Raw genomic sequence first — 20,128 nt, 5'->3', positions numbered from 1 at the left:
TGATGTGGGATTATTGTGTTGGTGATTTTTATGTGATGGCGTGGCATTGTTGTGTTGGTGATTTTTGTGTGATATTGTTATTCTCCTTGTGTTTAATATACACTTGTGTAACTTGACTTGTGTTTCGGTCAGCTAATTGATATCCTTGATATTTCTTATTTATTTGGGCAGCAGTAATGTACTTGCACATGCATACACTATAGCATGCCACCTATACTAGCTCACTAGTACGTAACCTGATAATTATCTAATTCGTGTTGAAAATGTGGGAATGAGGTACCGTAGGTATATACTTATTTTATTATTGGCACTTGAATTGTTCGTGCAGATGTAATATGAAATGTGGGCACGAGGTGCCATGGGTATATAATGATTGTGTTATTGGCACATGAACTGTTCGTGCAGTTGTGAAATAAAATATGGGTACGAGGTGTCGCGAGTAAATGATGACTTTATTATGGCACATGAGTTGTCCATGCGGTTGAGATAGAGATATGGTCACGAGGTGCCATGAGAATATGAAAGTGGGATGTGACCCGTGTTTATTGATTATGAGATGAGGTATCACAGGGTGACTTTGTTGTGGAAAAACTTGTATTTGAAAAGCTTGTTTAATTTACTGTACTTGTGTTCCTTATTTGGTTGAACAATATTTATGGTGTTCTTATTGTCTTGTTGTTATTATCCTTGGTTGATTCTTGTTGCCATCACTGCTATTTATTTTTCATTATTTTCGTATACTCCTAAATTGCACATGTTATTTGACTAGTGAGTATCTTGACTGTACCTTATCACTACTCCACCGAGGTTAGTCTTGATACTTACTGGGTACCGACTGTGGTGTACTCATACTACACTTTTGCACATTTTTGTGTAGAGCCAGGTATTGGAGATATCAGACTCGGGCAAAGTTAGTGTGTTGATTGCAAGGATTCAAGGTAGAGTTGCTTGGTCGTCGCAAGCCCTTGGAGTCTTTTCATTTTATTGTACTGTCAATTATTATTCGAACAGTATTGTATGTTTGATCCTTGAGATCATTTCATGTATTCAGTTCGAGTTCGTGACTCAATATTACCAGTCTTGGGAGGTTGTTAAAATTGTTTTCGACTTTGGTTTCGAGACTAGTATTAAATTATATGTTTAAAAAAATGGCTTGAATTGTAATTGTAATCAGCTTACCTAGTCTTAGAGACTAAGTGCCATCACAACGCCTGTGGTGAGATTTTGGGTCGTGACAGAGGTATAACTATATCATGGTGTTCAATGAAACAAACAATAGCTGCCACTTCTTCAAATCGTGTTGAGATAATAGCCATTCAAGAAGAAAGTCGGGAATGTGTTTTGTTGAGATTAATGACTCTGCATATTCAAGAAATATGTGATTTTCCTATGAAAAAGGATAAATCAATTACACTATACGAACAAAATGTTGTTTGCATTGCTCAACTGAAAGAAGGATACGTGAAAGGAGATAGAAGAAAGCACATTTCGCCATATTTATTTTTCATACATGATCTTCAACAGAATGGTGAAATTAATGTTTAACAGATTCGTTCATATGATAATTGGCTGATCTGTTTGCAAAGGTATTGACATGTAATGACCCGACTTATCGTTTTGAGTAATTGCTCTCCTTTATACTATTTGAAGTCTTGAATAGCTTTTCTATGTCATTTATGACTTGTACGCAAAATTTGAGTTCATTCCGGATTGATTAGCTATGTTTCGACATCATTTCTTCAAGAATACGTGGTATTACATCAAGCAAATTAGCTCCAAATTCAGTTTTGATTGAAGTATTAGATCCGTATTGAAATTACGGAGCCATAGCAAAAAGAATCGTTGAATTCGAACATCGTATGAGAGAGTTATGCCTATTTCCGTGTCGGGAACGATTTTTCATCGTCGCGAGCGCCTAGGGTAGCGTGGGGCGCTAGCCCTGGCACTGAGAATTTTGGGATGCTGGAACCTGCACCACAGGCAGTGCTCCACGCTTCCTGTGATGCCCGAAACTACTGAGGGTCTATAAAACGGGGTTCTTGCCATTTTTACTCATTTTTGAGTTTATGGAGCTCAGTGTAGGCGATTTTAACGGGAAAATATTGGGGTAAGTGTTCCTTATCCTATATTGATTATATTTCATGATTCCATATTCATTTACATCATGAATCTGTTACTTTATGGAAGAAAATCAGATTTTTATAAAATCTTCCAAAATTGTAAAATGAAGATTTGAAGGTCAATCCGATGTCGAAATTTGATAATTTTTGTATAATTGGACTTGTATCGGAACGGGTGTTCGAATTTTGTGAGTTTCGTCGGATTCCGAGATGTGGTACCCACTGTCGATTTTTAGAGCGGAGTTGAGAATTTTTGTAAATTGTTAAATTGTAAGCATTAGAGTAAGTTGTGATTAATTTGCACGTTGTTTGAATAGATACGATTCGTTAGTCTTGAATTGAGAAGATAGGAAGGCGTATGGAGGTTGATATGCGCGGAATGGAATTTACGGAGTATTGTACATCTTGCTCGGTATTGGATTTGGCTTGTTCGAGGTAAGTAACTCTTCTAATCTTGGAGCTGAGGGTATAAACCCTGAATTATACGTGTTATGTGTTTGGTGTTGAGGTGATGCACATGCTAGGTGACGGACATGTGGGCGTGCACCATGTGAACTGTGATTTCGTTATTCCGTGGTACTGTGTAATTACCTGAACTTATCTGAAATAATGGAAATCTCTATGTGCTAGAGCTATTGAGCTGAGAATCATGTTAAAATCATGTTGAGGCTATATGCTAGTATTATTTAGACCCATAGAGGTCATATTGTTGTTGAATTTGTTTAAATAGAAATTTTAAAACTCAGTCATGTCCATTCATTTCATATCATCTCTTAGTATCTGTTGCTATTAATTGATTCATCATATCATTATTTTAGGCTGATTTTTATGACATTGTGAGCCTGAGAGACTGGAGAGATTGATGACTGAGTGAGGCCGAGGGCCTGATTGTGAGGATAATTATGGGATCGGGTTGCACGTCGCAGCAGGCCATATTTGCTATATATATATATATATATATATATATATATATATATATATATATATATATATATATATATATATATATATATATATATATATATTTTTGGGATCGGGCTGCACGCCGCAGCATGAGTGACTAATTTATGCCATGATTGGCATGTTATAGCGCTCGGGCTGAAGGAGCCCCTCCGAGAGTCTGCACAACACCCCCCCCCCCCCCAGTGAGCGCGGTTGATTTATAACACTTGGGCTGAAGGACCCCTCCGGAGTCTACACACACCCCCAGTGAGCGCGGTTGATTTATATTGAGGGATGGATCTTCCCTGGATATGGATCTTGCCCGAATCATTTATATTGAGGGATGGATATTCTCTGGGCATGGATTTTGCCTGAAGCATTTATATAGAAGGATGGATCTTCCCTGGGCATGGATCTTGCCCGAAGCATTTATATTGAGGGATGGATCTTCCCTGGGCATGGATCTTGTCCGAAGTATTTATATTGAGGGATGGATCTTCCCTGGGCAAGGATCTTGCCCGAAGTATTTATATTGTAATGAGTTTACCTGGACATGGATCTTGTCCGTATCATTTATATTTGGGGATAAATAACCCAGAGCTGGATTGGCCTTATACAGTACGGAATGACCGACTGTCGGTCGATGTGTGTATATATATGGGTTGGAACACCCCTGGGCTGTATTCGCCTTATACAGTACCGAGTGGTTGAGCATGATGAGTGGAAAGTGTGAGACAATGAGATTGAGTACTCTGACAGTGTGAGTACATGATTTATCTCTCAGATACATTGCATTGACATGTACACATGACATACAGGCATAGAGATGTATTTTCCTCATGTTGTACGGTATCACATCATTCGTGATTTCTCACACATGTTGACAGATGGGCATAGTGATGAATTTGTTTTACATTGGTTATCTGGAAAGAAAATAAGACATCTTAATTATCATTGAAAGGAATTTTGGGAAAATTATTGTTTTCAAACTTACTCATATTTTTGACAACTTCGGTAAAACGATTTGGGTTTTCACTGATGTACTTGAAAGGAAGAACTATTTTTGGAAATTATGATTTAGCTGAGCATTTTCCTCTAAATTACTTCGTGTACTATTTGCTTTACGTGGTTATGGACTGTGGTGGACTATTGGTTTTGGACCCGACCTTGGTAAAAGCTCGTCGCTTCTTTCAACCTAAGGTTAGGTTTGTTACTTACTCAGTACATGGGGTCGGTTGTACTAATACTATATTTTTGCACATTGCGTGCAAGTGTTGGCTGCTGCTGTTGCTGTGCTCGATGGTTGCCGGATTTGAAGATGTACCTGCGTTCTTATGGTAGCTGCCTCTTGTTCATGGTAGCCTTAGATTATAAAAACTCTGTTTATGTACTTTTCAAATGGAAGATGTATTTACTTCATATCAACTTTATAAATTCTATTCTTAGAAGCTCATGATTCGTACTACCAGTTCTTGGGGTTTGTATAAGATTAAGACCTTTATTTACTTAAATTGATTTAATAATTATTATTGGAATTGGATAATTGGTAATTGGCTTACCTAACGGGCTGGGTTAGGTGCCATCACGACTAGTTGGATTTTGGGTTGTGACAAGTTGGTATCTGAGCTTTAGATTCATATTTTCTACAAGTCATGATCAAGTGTCTAGTAGAGTCTTGCGGATTGGTATGATGACGTCCATACTTATCTTCGAGAGGCTACATGTCATTTAGGATAATTTTCCATCTTTCTTTCCTTATCGTACGGAATTGATTCAGCTTGAAACATAACTCTTTGAATTCCTTCCACGCATTCGTGTGCGCATGTGAGCGCTCGATATCAGCTATGCATCGTCGGCTTGTGATTCCATGAATGATGTTTGAGATGTATATTCTGTGTTCTGGTGATGGGATAGTCTGGAGGACTTGAGGTCAGATTTATACCGCAGCTTAGGCTCGATAGCTTCAGTTGTGTGAACTTATACAATTGGACTCATATGTCCAGTAGTGTCCTTATTAGTGGAATTTATGGCTAGATGAGCGGTTGAATAGTTATATGACGAGCATGGTGTGACTACAGAATGTGTCCAGATGGTTTGAATATGATGGGATGAGTTTGTTTGGGATGTGAAAAGGACTATTGGGTGCTTAATTTCTGTCTTGATGCGACATATAGTCTCGGGTTATGAGTGTGTTGAAAGGTCTTTCACGCTGTAAAATTGCGGACAAATTAAATTCTCATGTCTTGATAATGAGTTTGGACTCAGAAAGATTAAGTGATTGCATAGAAATTGTGGCAGCGAAAGGTTATAGCTAAATGCCAATTTGAGACTAACCAGGTGGGTTATCTCCTGCGGAGTAATCTACGTTGGTGTGTTCCTTATAATATTGTGTGGGGAGTTTCTTTCAAACATCGGGGTATATGTGTTGAGATTCGAGTTTGGATTCGTTGAGAAAGTTGACTTGACCGTCACGCGGATGAAGGAGAGCTTAGCAGATGATTTAAGGTATTTTATGATTTGCGTTACCTGAGCTTGTGAAGAATTTTTGTTGCAATGACTGCAGAAGTATGACAATAGTAGAGTATGGGTATGATGGGTTATTATGTATTTTTTTATATGGCTTTGAGCCAAGTGGGGGAGTCTGCTATTTGCGATTTGATTGCACGATTATGTGTTGTATTGGTTTTGGTCTAAAGTATACTTGTGGATTAGCTATGACTTGCAAATGGATTTCAAAGTTTTCTTGATGGTTTCTACCATAGTTTGAACCAGATGTTTACTACCGGTGTGGGGGGTATGGTGTGTACTATGATTTTCTCTTGAATGAGAGCAATGGAAGGTTTCTAACTAACCGAATATGTAAACTGCTGGTGACTTAGAGTTGGTAATGATATTCTTGTGGCTGTCACATGATGGCATGATAGATGTGGTGTGTTGTGCGGGATTTAGATTTACATGTACAAGGTGGCGGTTCATTCTTGAAGGGAAGGTCACGAAGTTTGGACAGAATGGTCAGTTTCAGATATTTAGATGAATGTTGTAACTGCTCAGTAATCCCTGAGAATGGTGTGCATTTCAGAAGGCGCATAATGTTTTGACTTACGGATGTTCATCGGTATTTCGGGTCTCACCTGGTTAATAGACTGTTGATATTCTAATTATTGCTATGTGGCACGGAAAGTTTTGGAAGAATTCCTCGTGTGATGATTGTGCATGAAAGATGTGTTAGTCATTTGAGTACTAGAGTTGGAACCAGTTACGATGATTCATGCGTTCTATGAATTTGGAGACTGAGAGTTCTCAGAAGCATATTGTTTCAGGGTTATGGCCTGTTTTGAGGTGAGTATTTTATTTAAACTTAATGGAGGCACTAGTTGCGTTAATTATTTGTGACAACCATGCACTACAAGTGCGTACATATGTGAGGTTTGAGCCCATGTGCGGGCATCGGGGCAAGTACTCATACTAGGAAGAATTCTTAGGCTATGATATGCCTAGAGCTGACTGTTAAGTATAAAGTTATAACGTTTCTCGAATTTGTACCTTTATAAAGAACTATCTGGGCTAAGGCTAAATTTGTGATTTTCAGTTATGTGGTGTTGTAAGGCCTATATGGTATAGGGTGACGTGGGATCACCCTCGGGTATGTGTGTAGTAAGATGGAATAGTGATTTGATGGCTTGGAAACAACTCTGGCATGTTCGAGGACGAATGTATGTTTAAGTGGGGGAGAATTTAACGACCCGACTTGTCGTTTTGAGTAATTACTCTCCTTTATACTATTTGAAGTTTTGAATAGCTTCGTTATGTCATTTATGACTTGTACGCAAAATTTGAGTTCATTCCGGATTGATTTGCTATGTTTCGACATCGTTTCTTCAAGAATACGTGGTATCACATTAAGAAATTTAGCTCCAAATTCAGTTTTGATTGAAGTATTAGATCCGTATTGAAATTACGGAGCCATAGTATAACGACCCGGCCGGTCGTTTCGAGAGTTATAGCCTCGTTTTTCCCATTTCTACTTCTTTTGTGTTATTCAGCTGTATTATGTTATATTGGGTTAGTTGGTTCGGGACCAGAGTGGTTTCAGAGTGAATTGAGACACTTAGTGTCTTAAGTAGAAACTTAAGTTGGAAAAGTCAACCGGATGTTGACCTATGTGTAAATGATCTCGGATTTGAATTCGGATGGTTCTGTTAGCCCCTCTAGGTGATTTTGGACTTAAGAGTGCGTCCAGGATGTTATTTTGAGGTCCGTGGTAGAATTAGGCTTGAATTGGCGAAATTGGAAATTTGGCGATTTCGGTCGGCAGTGGAAAATTTGATATCGGGGTCTGGATGGAATTCCGGAAGTTGGAGTAGGTTCGTAGTGTCATTTGTGACGTATGTGCAAAATCTGAGGTCATTCGGACGTGGTTTGGTTGGTTTTGGCATTGGTTGCGGAATTTGAAAATTTAGAAGTTCTTAGGCTTGAATCTGAGGGTAATTTGGTGTTTGGATGTTGTTTTGAGTGACTCGAAGATTCGACTTAGTTTGTATACTAATATATAACTTGTTGGTAGATTTGGTTGAGGTCCCAAAGGCCTCGGGGTGATTCCGGGTGGTTAACGGATTTTTCTGACCCTTGCTTCAAGCTCTGCTCTGGGAGAATGGCCCCACCCGATGTGATCGACGTCACATCTCGACCTGTTCGTGCTGCGTGTCGAAGTTGGACTTTGCAGCTGGAGCTGCTGCTTCTACTATTTCTGCACTTGTAGAAGAAAGGGTCGCAGGTGCGAGGCCGCTGGTGCGCATGGGGAGTGCGCAGATGTGGGAGACGCTGGGTCAAGGCTGGGAACACAGGTGTGAAGAATTGGCCGCATCTGCGAGCCCGCAGGTGCGAGTCCTTGAGCGCAGATACGGAGATGAGAAGTTTGGACTTGTTTCGCAGATGCACACCTGGGACCACAGATGCGAGTCTGCAAGTGCGAGAAAGGGGTCCGCAGGTGCGGTCGCGCGGGTGCGAGAAAATGGCCGCAGGTGCAAAAAACCTGGGCAGAAACCATAAATAGAACCCTTCGCGAATTTTGGTCATTCTTCACAATTTTAACTCGGTTTTTGGAGCTTTTGGGAGGGATTTGAAGAGGGAATCAAGGGGATTTCGTTGAGGTAAGTTACTTGAGCCCTAATACTTGTATATATGGTGATTTTCCGTTATTTTAATCATTGTAATTAGTGAAAATGAGGGGTTAGGGCTTGAAAGTTTTGGAGAGTAATTTAAGGATTTGAAGGACCAAACGATGTCGGATTTTGATGAATGTGGTATGGTTATACTCGTGAGTGAATGATCTTTCTAATTTTGTAAAATTTGTCGGATTTCGAGACGTGGGCCTGGGGGCTGAGTTTGAGCCAATTTTGGATTTTGGTCTAATTTTGTAGTTTTTCTTATGGAATTCATTCCATTAGCGCGTATTGATGGTATTGTACTGATTGAGAATAGATTCAGAGCATTTGGAGGCTGAGTCTAGAGGCAAGATCATTGCGGGTTAGAGGTTTGACCGATTTGAGGTAAGTAACGATTGTAAATCTGGATCTGAGGGTATGAAACCCCGGATTTTTATATCATTCTACTATTTTTAGTGACGCACATGCTAGGTGATGGGCCTGTGGTCATGCACTGTTGGGGATTTGTGACTTGGTCCGTCCCGTAGCAACTGTAAAGTTGCATACTTTGTTGAAACCATTTGATACTTATATGTTTTAGAAAGAATATCTGTAAATTTGGCTGAATGCCATGTTTGGGGCTTGCGCCAATGCTGTTTGGACCCTTAGGGGCTGTTTCTTACCATCCTCTCATTGTTTTCGATTGAAAATTTATACTCAATCATGCTTATACTTGTTTACCGCATAACTCAGTTTTATGACTCCATTTTGATGCATATAAATATTTTGGGCCGAATGCCCTGTTTTACTGAAATGCCCGAGTGGATTGAGAGATTTATGACTGAGTGAGGCCGAGGGCCTGATTTGTGAGGATGAGTGTGGATCGGGGCTGCCCGCCTACAGCATACTTTATTATTTTGGCACGTGAGTTATCCGTGCAGATTATAGCGCTTAGGATGAAGTAGCCCCTCCGGAGTCTGTACACACCCCCAGTGAGCGCAGGTGCCTACTGAGTGCGAGTGCCGAGTGCTGAGTGACTGGGAGGCACGAGTGATTGTGAGGTATACCCGAGTGGCAACAGTGATTGTGAGATATGCCCAAGTGGCAAGAGTGACTGTGAGGTTTGCCTGAGGGGCTGTATATGAGTGATGTTTTGCCCGAGGGTCTGTTTATGATTTCATTATTTTTGCTCACCTTTGCATTGAGCCTTTGTTTGAAAAACTGTTGGAAAAATGTCTTTCAATGATTTTTATTGGAACTAGGTTTAAACGAGATGTTTGATTCAAATCTTGATTTTTAAGAGCATGTGGTATTTTACTTAGATTTCCTGATATGAACGTTATATGCTTTATTGCTCGTCACTACTGTTCAGACTTTATTTATTGTTGTTACTTATTGAGTTGGCGTACTCACGTTACTCCATGCACCTTGTGTACAGATTCAGGTGTAGCTGGACACGGTAGCGGTTATTGAGTGTTCTGGTTGCATATTTTCTTGGAGATAGCGAGGTAGCTGTTTGGCGATCGCAGCCCCTGCTCTTCTCTCTCTTATCTTCCTATAGTTGTATTTAGCTATTTTCCAGGATGAGTTAGCTTTGATATTGTTAGACAGATTGTAGCAGATGCTCATGACTAGTGACACCCCGATATCGGGCTTTTCTTTTCCGCATATTTGTTTTCTTTGATTTATACTCATTAAATAAAGGTTTTATGTTAACTAGTATTGAAATTATCTTTGAAATATAAATATCGGTTTTGTTTGGAAATGAGTCGGCTTGCCTAGTTCTACGATATGCGCCATCATGATAAATTAGTTTTTTGAGTCGTGACAGATAGCAAAAAGAATCGTTGAATTCGGACATCGTATGAGAGAGTTATGCCTATTTCTGTGTCGGGAATGATTTTCCGTCGCCGCGCCCAGGGTATCGTGGGGCGCTAGCCCTGTCACTGGGAATTTTGGGAAGCTGGAAACGGCGCCACAGGCAGCGCTCCACGCTACCTGTGACGCCCGAAATAGCTGAGGGTCTATAAAATGGGGTTCTTGCTATTTTTACTCATTTTTGAGTTTATGGAGCTCGGTGTAGGCGATATTTGGGCGATTTTTATGGGAAAATATTGGGGTAAGTGTTCCTTATCCTATATTGATTATATTTCATGATTCCATATTCATTTACATCATGACTCCGTGATATTATAGAAGAAAAATCAGGTTTTTATAAAATCTTCCAAAAATGTATAATGAAGATTTGAAGGTCAATCTGATATCGGAATTTGATAAGTTTTGTATGGTTGGAATCATATCAGAACGGGTGTTCGAATTTTGTTATTTTGTCGGATTTCGAGAAGTGGGCCCTACTGTCAATTTTTAGAGCGGAGTTGGGAATTTTGGTAAATTTTCAAATTGTAAGCATTAGAGTAAGTTGTGAGAAATTTGCACGTTGTTTGAATAGATACGAGTCGTTTGGCTAGAATTGAGGAGATAGGAAGGCGTATGGAGGTTTATATGCGCGGAATGGAATTTTTGGAGTATTGTACAACTTGCTCGGTATTGGATTTGGCTTGTTCGAGGTAAGTAACTCTTCTAATCTTGGAGCTGAGGGTATAAATCCTGAATTATTCGTGTTATGTGTTTGATGTTGAGGTGACACACATGCTAGGTGACGGGCGTGTGGGCGTGCATCATGTGAACTGTGATTCCATTATTCCGTGGTTCTGTGTAGTTACTTGATCTTATCTGAAATCATGGAAATCTCTACATGATAGAGCTATTGAGCTGAGAATCATGTTAAAATTATGTTGAGGCTATATGCTAGTATTATTTAGACCCATAGAGGTCATATTGTTGTTGAATTTGTTTAAATTGAAATTTTAAAACTCAATCATGTCCATTCATTTCATATCATCTCTCAGTCTCTGTTGCTATTTATTGATTCATCATATCATCATTTTGGGATGATGTTCATGACATTGTGAGCCTGAGAGACTTGAGAAATTGATGACTGAGTGAGGCTGAGGGCCTGATTGTAAGGATAATTATGGGATCGGATTGCATGTCGCAGCAGGCCATATTGGCTATATATATATATATATATATATATATATATATATATATATATATATTTATGGAATCGGACTGCGTGCCGCAGCATGAGTGACTGATTTATGCCATGATTGGCTTGTTATAACGCTTGGGCTGAAGGATCCCCTCCGAGAGTCTGCACACACCCCCAGTGAGTACGGTTAATTTATAGCGCTTGGGCTGAAGGAGTCCCTCCGGGAGTCTTCACACACACCCAGTGAGCGCGGTTGATTTATATTGAGGGACGAATTTTCCTTGGGCATGGATCTTGCCCGAAGCATTTATATTGAGAGATGGATCTTGCCCGAAGCATTTATATTGAGGGATGGATCTTCCCTGGGTAAGATCCATGGATCTTGCCCGAAGCATTTATATTAAGGGATGCATCTTCCCTGGGCATGGATCTTGCCCGAAGCATTTATATTGAGGGATGGATCTTCCCTGGGCATGGATCTTGCGAAGTATTTATATTGAGGGATGGATCTTCCCTGGGCATGGATCTTGCCCGAAATATTTATATTGTAATGAGTTTACCTGGACATGGATCTTGTCCGTATCATTTATATTCGGGGATAAATTACCCCAGGGCTGGATTGGCTTTATACGGTACTGATTGACTGCTTGTTAGTCGATGTGTATATATATACGGGTTGGAACACTCCTGGACTGTATTCGCCTTATACAGTACCGAGTGGCTGAGCATGATGAGTGGAAAGTGTGAGACAGTGAGATATGTGTACTCTTTTTCCTTCACTAAAATTTTTTACCACATGTTTTTTTTCTCAATATGGTCTTAATGAGGTACATTATCTATTTTTGGACATCCAAGGGGGAGTGTTGTAAATAGTTAATGTAGATGTCTACTACTCCCACTATATTTATCTATGATGAAAATAGCCTCCTACTACTTCTCACTAATATGAATATAACTCCTACACCTCCATAACCTTCCCCCATGACCTACCCGCATGATCCCAACTGTTAATGTCATATTTAAGAAAATCATTTCGTAAGCTTTTGTGTAATAGTTTAAATAAAGGCATGAAATGTGATATGAGACATATTTGAAAGTACTTGGAAGAAATAAGAAAACTATGACCTCTTATCTCTCTATATTTCTTGTGTTCGTCTTTTATATTGTCATATCATTGAGCATAGTTTCTTAACAGAAGCTCAATTGTCGCTAGGTCGTAGAGGCAAAGGTGATTAATGTTGTTTTGTCTTTGTGCTTGGCTGGAGGATTCAACTTCTCTTTTACTCTCATATCCAAGTAGTCTTTATATTGGAATCTCCTATATTTTGGAGGCTCCCTAATTTTTTTAGTAAATTGTGGTAATGGTTGCACCCATTTTTCTACTATTTAACTTTCTCCATTTAAATTGTAGAAAAATACAAAAATGTTACGACTTTTTTCCTTGGGCCTCACCAGTTCTGTGGAAGAGGCTCACAAATTGTCACGGTTCAATTCCCACCATAAGCCGTGATGGCATCTGACACTGCTGTTGGATAAGCCAACAATTAATCAATACGACTATCGATAGTCTATAACATATTTTATTACAAGTGATGAAATAAATAAGGGTATTTTCTTTGTTTTTATGGAAAATTACTAATATTATATTAAATGTTCGAAAGTTGTCAAAATATAAACCTGGATATCATAACATAATACAACAAGAACAAGAATCCAAATCCCAAAACTCCATATCATAGTGCATGAGAATCTACTAGAATATACAATACCATTAAAACAACTATTTAAAATAGAAAATAGACAGAATACGATAAATGAATAGGACGGGGATTCCGTGTGCTACAGATCGTGACATGGAATGAAGCTCACCACAAAATCTCCTCAGCGACTGCGCCTACATGCCTAGATGACTAGCGAATGTACCTGTCTCATTACCTGCACAATTAGTGCAGAAGTGTAGTATGAGTACGTAAATCAACACGTACTCAATAAGTATCTAGCCTAACCTCGAAGAAGTAGCGACGAGGGGTAGAAATCGACACTTACTAGTGGTCCAATAATCAAATTACAATAAAGATAGACAGGTATGAAGCGTAGCAAGTAAAAGTAATGAAAACAGATATATGTGTATAGCACGATCCTCAATGGAAGAGTAAATATTTAAATCCTTAAATACAGAATACTACCTAAATGTCAAATCTCAAGTCAAAAAGACTCATAGGTACGCTGACTCCCTATCAAATTATGCACGATTCTGCCGAGGCGAACATCCCGATCCCATAAAAGTGATGGTACAACATCCTGCCGTGATCGTACGACCTGATCCCATAAGAATAGTGTATACTTCCTCGGTTTGTTTTGAAAATGAGTCAGCTTGCCTAGTTTCACGATAGGCGCCATCATGACAGGGGTTAGTTTGGGTCATGACAGAGGTCGTACGACCCGATCCATAGATGAATCTCATAATACTGCCTAGGAGAACGACCCGATCCCATAATAGTACTGTTGAGGCGTTCAGCCCGATTCCATAGAAATAGTGAAACTTTGACATGTCACGAGGAGAAATCCGTAAAAGGAAGTAAAATTTCTGCGACTAATCAAATAGCGTGTCAAGTATTAAAAATAGCAAAGTTCGAGATTCTACGCTGCTAGTCTCATGCTAAAATATAAATTAAAGCATTTAAACATGCAAAACTAATTTAAGTAGTATAACTAAAATATGTTATGATTCTAAGTCTACATGAACATAATCATGAATCTAGTATACGCAGGGACACTCGTTACCTCATACATTCGTAGTTAACATAATACATAGCACGTAACAAATATAGCACATATAGGGTAAATATCCTCTTACAAGATTATACATGAGACTTACCTTACTCCAAAGTGTGATAATCGGCTTCGACGTCTCTCTAACACCTCAAACCAATGCCAAACGATCCGAAACTAGTCAAAGAATGTGCAAACCAATCAAAATATACTCAAAGACTCGTAATTTAACCAATTAGAAACAATTCTCATCTCCACACGAAAAGTCAATAAAGTTAACCTCCGGACCCACATGCCCCAATTCTGAAAATTCTTGAAGATAAATATTACTCATAGCACCACTAACTTAAATATATAATTTACTCCAAATTTCATGTGCAATTTCATGGTCACAACTCAAAAATACCATTTCTAGATTTTCTTCCAAAATTTCATAATTTCTACTAATATTTATGTTTAAATTCATATATTATCCATGTATTTAGCTCACAACAAGTTACAATAACTTATCTTATGATAAATAGCGAAAATGATCTTCAAGAATCACCCCAAATCGTCCTGCTTGTGCTCTAAGAACATAAAAGTGAAGAAATAAATTTAAATCCCTAAATTGGATGTTTAATACCCCTCCCATCCCTCCTTCTTCGCGATCGTGGCCACTAGCCATACGATCGCGGTTAACAAATATTCCAACATAATTTTCTTTATCGCGATTGCGGCCAAGAAGCCATGCGATCGCGATGTACAAATTGTGTTTTCCTTTGCACATATACCCTTTGATATAATGTCCATAAATTCTTATAAAAAACTTCAAATGATAAAAGGTTTGATTCTCTAAAAACTAGACTCAAAGAACTACAAATTTTCTTTTTGGATCATCCACAAATTTCTTATAGATTGCAAGATATAAGCTCCTGAAATCAAATCACCCATAACAGAAATTCCTTCTACGCGATCGGCGACCCTACCTTGCACAATCGTGATTCAAAAGGCCTGCAATGCACTTTGCTCTTCGTGATCGCAGCCCAGGCCTTCGCAATCGTGATTTACGTCCATGTGATCAGTTATCAACCACTCAAAAGGGCCTAAAAGTTGTCAGAAATCACCACAAAACTCTCTTGAGGTCCGTAGAACTACGTCCAATCAATCTAACAAGTTTATATACCCTATGTAAACTTGTCCAAAGGCTCGGAACACAAATTACAACATTTAAACCAAGAAGTAATGATCAAATTCAATCTCTTAAACTCTCTTAACTTTCAAAACCTTCATGTTTCGCCGAACGCGCCCGAATAACACTCAGACATTCCGGATAACGAGCAAACTTCACACACAAGTTCCAATTAACTAAATGAACCTATCCAAGGTCCCGAAATACTACCTGGAGTCCGATAATACCAGAGTCCACTCCAAGTCAAACTTAGCAAATTCAAAAATCTTAAAAATGTAAACTTCCAACAATAAGTGCCGAATCGCTCCCGGACCACCCGATACTAGACCCAAATATAGGCCCATGTTCGTAATCACCTTACAAACCCTTTTGAACCTTCAAATCTCGATTTCGAGGTCGTTCATTCAAAAGTCAAACCTTTATGAACTCTTCCAACTTAAAGCTTATGAATTGGGAATTTCTCTCCCAAATCAATTCCGAACCTCTCGAAAATCAAAACCAACCACATACACAAGTCATAATGAAGCTACTCAAGGTCTCAAACGGCCGAACGACATCCTAAAGCTCAAAACAACTGGTCGGGTCGTTACACAAATTTATCCTTGTTAGCACATGCCATGCATACATTCAAGCAATTAGCAAGGATGAAATTACTACAAACAAATCTAAAATATTTCATTTTGTAGCTTTTGTTAATTTCTTTGTTACCTCAAAAACATCGCATATATGGAAGACCAAAGCACCCTCAATTGGTGTCACAGGTATCCATTCCCCATCAATGAGAACTTCTAAACCTCCAACATCATCCTGAAATATGAGAGTAAAAATAGTAGGGTCCTGGTGTGAGGTAGTACCGTTGTCAACAAAATATCCAAACATCTATCGTCGTTGTAATATTTAAGGAAGTTGGGAGGGAGACCGAGAAAATCATTTAGAATGCCCTCCAAGAGCTGGCATGTCTACGAAAATTTACTAAAGAAGTTTTTCATAACAGGCCTGTAAACGCAATTCAAAAAAGAAAAAAGAAAAAAAAGAAGAAGGATGAGAACTCTATTTTTGTGAGAATGAGCATAAGAATATGAATAATGTTTTGTCTTGAAATTCGCACTGGAGTTTTGGTGGATTGGTAGGGAAAACATTGTGGTTCTAGTGGGCAACATAAATAAATATTCATTCTAATCGGCTTTGTGCTTGCGATAGCCACGGGGAAGAGAAGGATGAGCATTTGGTTCAGTGTAAAATTTGAGTTTCTCCTCATATGGTTGATCAAAGAATTCTTTGCACAACTCCATAGCTTGGTGAATGGAATCTATGGGTACGCCATGGTTTACCACTTGAAATAAGCCGTACTCAGTGATGGAAAATAGGTATAAATAGTAGAAGTAAATCGTGAGGATCACTTATATGTAATCTATAGAAAATATACAATCACATATTTTAATCAAACATAAAATAGGTACTTATCTTCTTAAGCGTGACCATGATCGCGAAAAGAGCCTCCAAACAGGAGCAAAACCGTCCACGAGATTATTCTCCAGTTCCACGATCTTCTACTGTGTTACTCAGATATTACTAGGAATTGCGAAAATCGTTTGGACGAATTTTCTCGATGGAAAACCTGCAGTAAAAACCATCGCCTCCTTATGGAATAAGACTCTTTGATATAGCCACATGTTTTAGGGTTTAAAACCTTATTTTAAACCTGTTGGGTCTTCCTTTTCCACCAAGAAACATGATTCCATTTAATTTGTAATTATTAAGGCACAGCAAAAACCGTAAAATTTAATTAACGAGGCTTCCTATTATGGACTTTATTCGAAATATTCGAATTAATACTACCATAATAAATTACGAGTTATTCCACTAAAAAATTGTTATTGCACTCCTCAGTTCAATCTCAATATTCTTTCATTAAATTTTATTTAACTCCTCATGTTAAGAATCAAATACTAATCAAATAAATTAAATTACTGACAATTTAATTCATTAATTATTTTTTTTAGATTTTCACTTAACCTATTTCATGTGACGAAGACAAAATCTACGTGCATTGTTTACACATGAAAACTTATAAACTTTCATAAAGGTGTATCATCAATCTCAAGACGAAGACATGGATTCCATCAACTAACTATGACTTCGCTAATGCATATTATTATTGTCCAATATACTATGCATATTGACCCACAAAAGAACCTCGCTTTTAATACAATAAAATAATAAATAATATACACAACTAATAATAATTATATCAAGATTAAGAGTATACGTACATTTAATAGACTAGAGACTTATTTTATTAAGTCAGCATAAAATAATTATCTCTATATGGTCCGTTCAATACATACAAAATATACTAGTACAAGAAGTCAAAATTGTACATTCTCATAATCAAGATAAATTATATTTGATCTTATGCTACAATTATTCCGATTCTTTGTCCAATTCTATCTTAAACTGTAAGCATAATCTTAATACTTATAAGAGCCAATATTTTAATCTTCTGTGTATAATCTAAACTCTATACACTAAATCATCTACTGTCACGATCCCAAAATCCCACATAAGGTAGTAGTGATGACACCTAGTCTCTAAGACTAGGTAAGCCTAACATTCATGAATAACTTAACAGAATTAACAACTAAGATAATAAGATTAATCGATAAAACGCATAAAAACTCTCAAACATAACATTTGGAATAAAATTTCCAAAACCGGTGGAACTGAGTCATAAGCTCTATAGAAATAATATAAAAATCTTTAATAAAACACTGTCTGAGTAGAAGATAAATAGTAGTAAAAGTAATGACTGAAGGTGACTCCGAGGCCTGCGGACATCGAGCGATATATATTAAAGTCTCCAAAAATATAACTGAATGATTACTGACGTCCGGCATGAGCAAATGTACCTGGATCTGCACAAAAATGTGCAGAAGTGTAGTATGAGTACAGCACAATGGTACTTAGTAAGTATCAAACCTAACATCGGATGAATAGTGATGAGACAAGGTCAAGACACCTACTAGGATAAGAAAAACCGAACAAAGTATTGCATAGTCTAATAGTGAAAGAAAGAAATAGTGACGATAAAGCAATATAATAAGGTAAGGTAACAGCGAAAATTAAGGCGGTAAAGCAACAAGAAGTGAACACATGATGAGGATAACAACTAATGAAATATAGACAAATACAAGTAAGACAAAGAAAGAACAACAACAACTATTCAACCAATAAGCCTTTTAACATAGAATGTACAACAAGAATTACAACTGAGGTACCACGCTTCATAACCTCATTTCACAATTCATAATCACAACCTTTTTTTATACTGCCGCATGAGTCTTAAATTTAGATATTTTTGAAAATATTTTTTTCGAAGTAGCTACACGAACTTTATCCCACCTTGTCATGCCCCAACTTCGGGGAGCGCGACCAGCGCTCAACCGAGTGAACCCGGTCGAGCAAGCCTATTAAACCTTTCTTATCCGACTCATTCATAATCCAAAAAGGGATCGCATCACCATTTGTAAAACCGGGGAGAGATCAGTTATATAAATATATAAACGTTGCTAGTTCATTTTTCTTATATACATTACGCCATAGTTGAGTTTTCAAAATACAACTCGATCCAACGACTACCCCAACATACATACATGACCCACATAAATGTCTACGTAGCCTCTAAGGATACAAAAGAGCAATATGACAATGCCGGCAACAAGACCCCGGCTATACCTCAAAATGTGAAAACTTATACAAAAGAAGGACTACATGACCCTTGGGAGAAATGGGGCTCACCAAGACTGCTGTGAAGAGAGAAAGAGAGCACCACTATCTGCGATCGGCACTATCTACGATGGAACCACCTACATCCATTCAAAGATGTAGCGCCCCCGGCAAAAGGGACGTTAGTATTGTCGAATAGTACTAATATGTAAGGCAAACACCAATCTTAGTAGAATGAACAGTGAAACAAAGAGAAGGCAGTCATAATAATCAATAAGTACTTCATAGAAATACAAAGAAAACACCAAGTAAGGATCACATAGTTTCCAATTCAATCTTTCCATCTTTTTAGATTAATAATATTTAGTGCCAAAGCCACAACTCACAATGCCACCTTGTTTTTACACGGAGTCCGGTCTAGGCCCGACCGGCTAAGCCATCTCAAGTGAGACATATCCATATCCATAATGTAATTCAATAATTGCAATACAAATGCCACCATGTGTACAACATGGCGTCCGATCATGGCCCGACCGGCTAAGCCATTTCACTTGAGACATAACCTATTTCAACTGTCCACTCAATTCACATTTCTTTCCCATATTCATTACATGGCACAAACAGCCTTATTTATTAAGTAGTTCTTGGCACTTGGGCACATTTTACAATTCAAGTCTTTTTTTTTTATTTGTTCAAATAACATCATCATTCATGTCGATAAGTACCATCACATAAGGCATTTTATACATAAGGGAAGGATCTTGGAGAAAGAAAAAAAAATATAATTACGTTTTCAAATAGCATGATGACATGGTAACCATCTAAAACAATTAGGGAACATGAATCTTTCAATCAAACACACAAAGGCAAACAATTCAAGTATAATCAAGTTGGAACTTACACCAATTATTCGGACACCAGGAGTTCGATTCTAAGAAGAAGAGAGTTAGCCATACATATCTCAATTGTGCTTCTTTAGACTCTACAATTATCCGGAACCCTTAGTAACCTCAATCTATTTTTGCAATATACAAATTGAACCCAAAATTAGGAAAACGTTCATGGTTCTAGTTCATTTTTTATTTTTCCCACACTCTTTATCACATGCATGCAAGATGAACAACCCTCATACCCATGGACCATCTTATTAATACCTCATTATAGCTATGTTTGAAATTAAAAGCTGGGGTAATGAAGTCTT

This window comes from Nicotiana tomentosiformis, chromosome 10 (assembly GCF_000390325.3).
Source record: "Nicotiana tomentosiformis chromosome 10, ASM39032v3, whole genome shotgun sequence".
Classification (NCBI taxonomy): domain Eukaryota; kingdom Viridiplantae; phylum Streptophyta; class Magnoliopsida; order Solanales; family Solanaceae; genus Nicotiana; species Nicotiana tomentosiformis.
The sequence above is the reverse complement of the archived record's forward strand: the minus strand, read 5'-3'. Positions refer to the sequence as shown.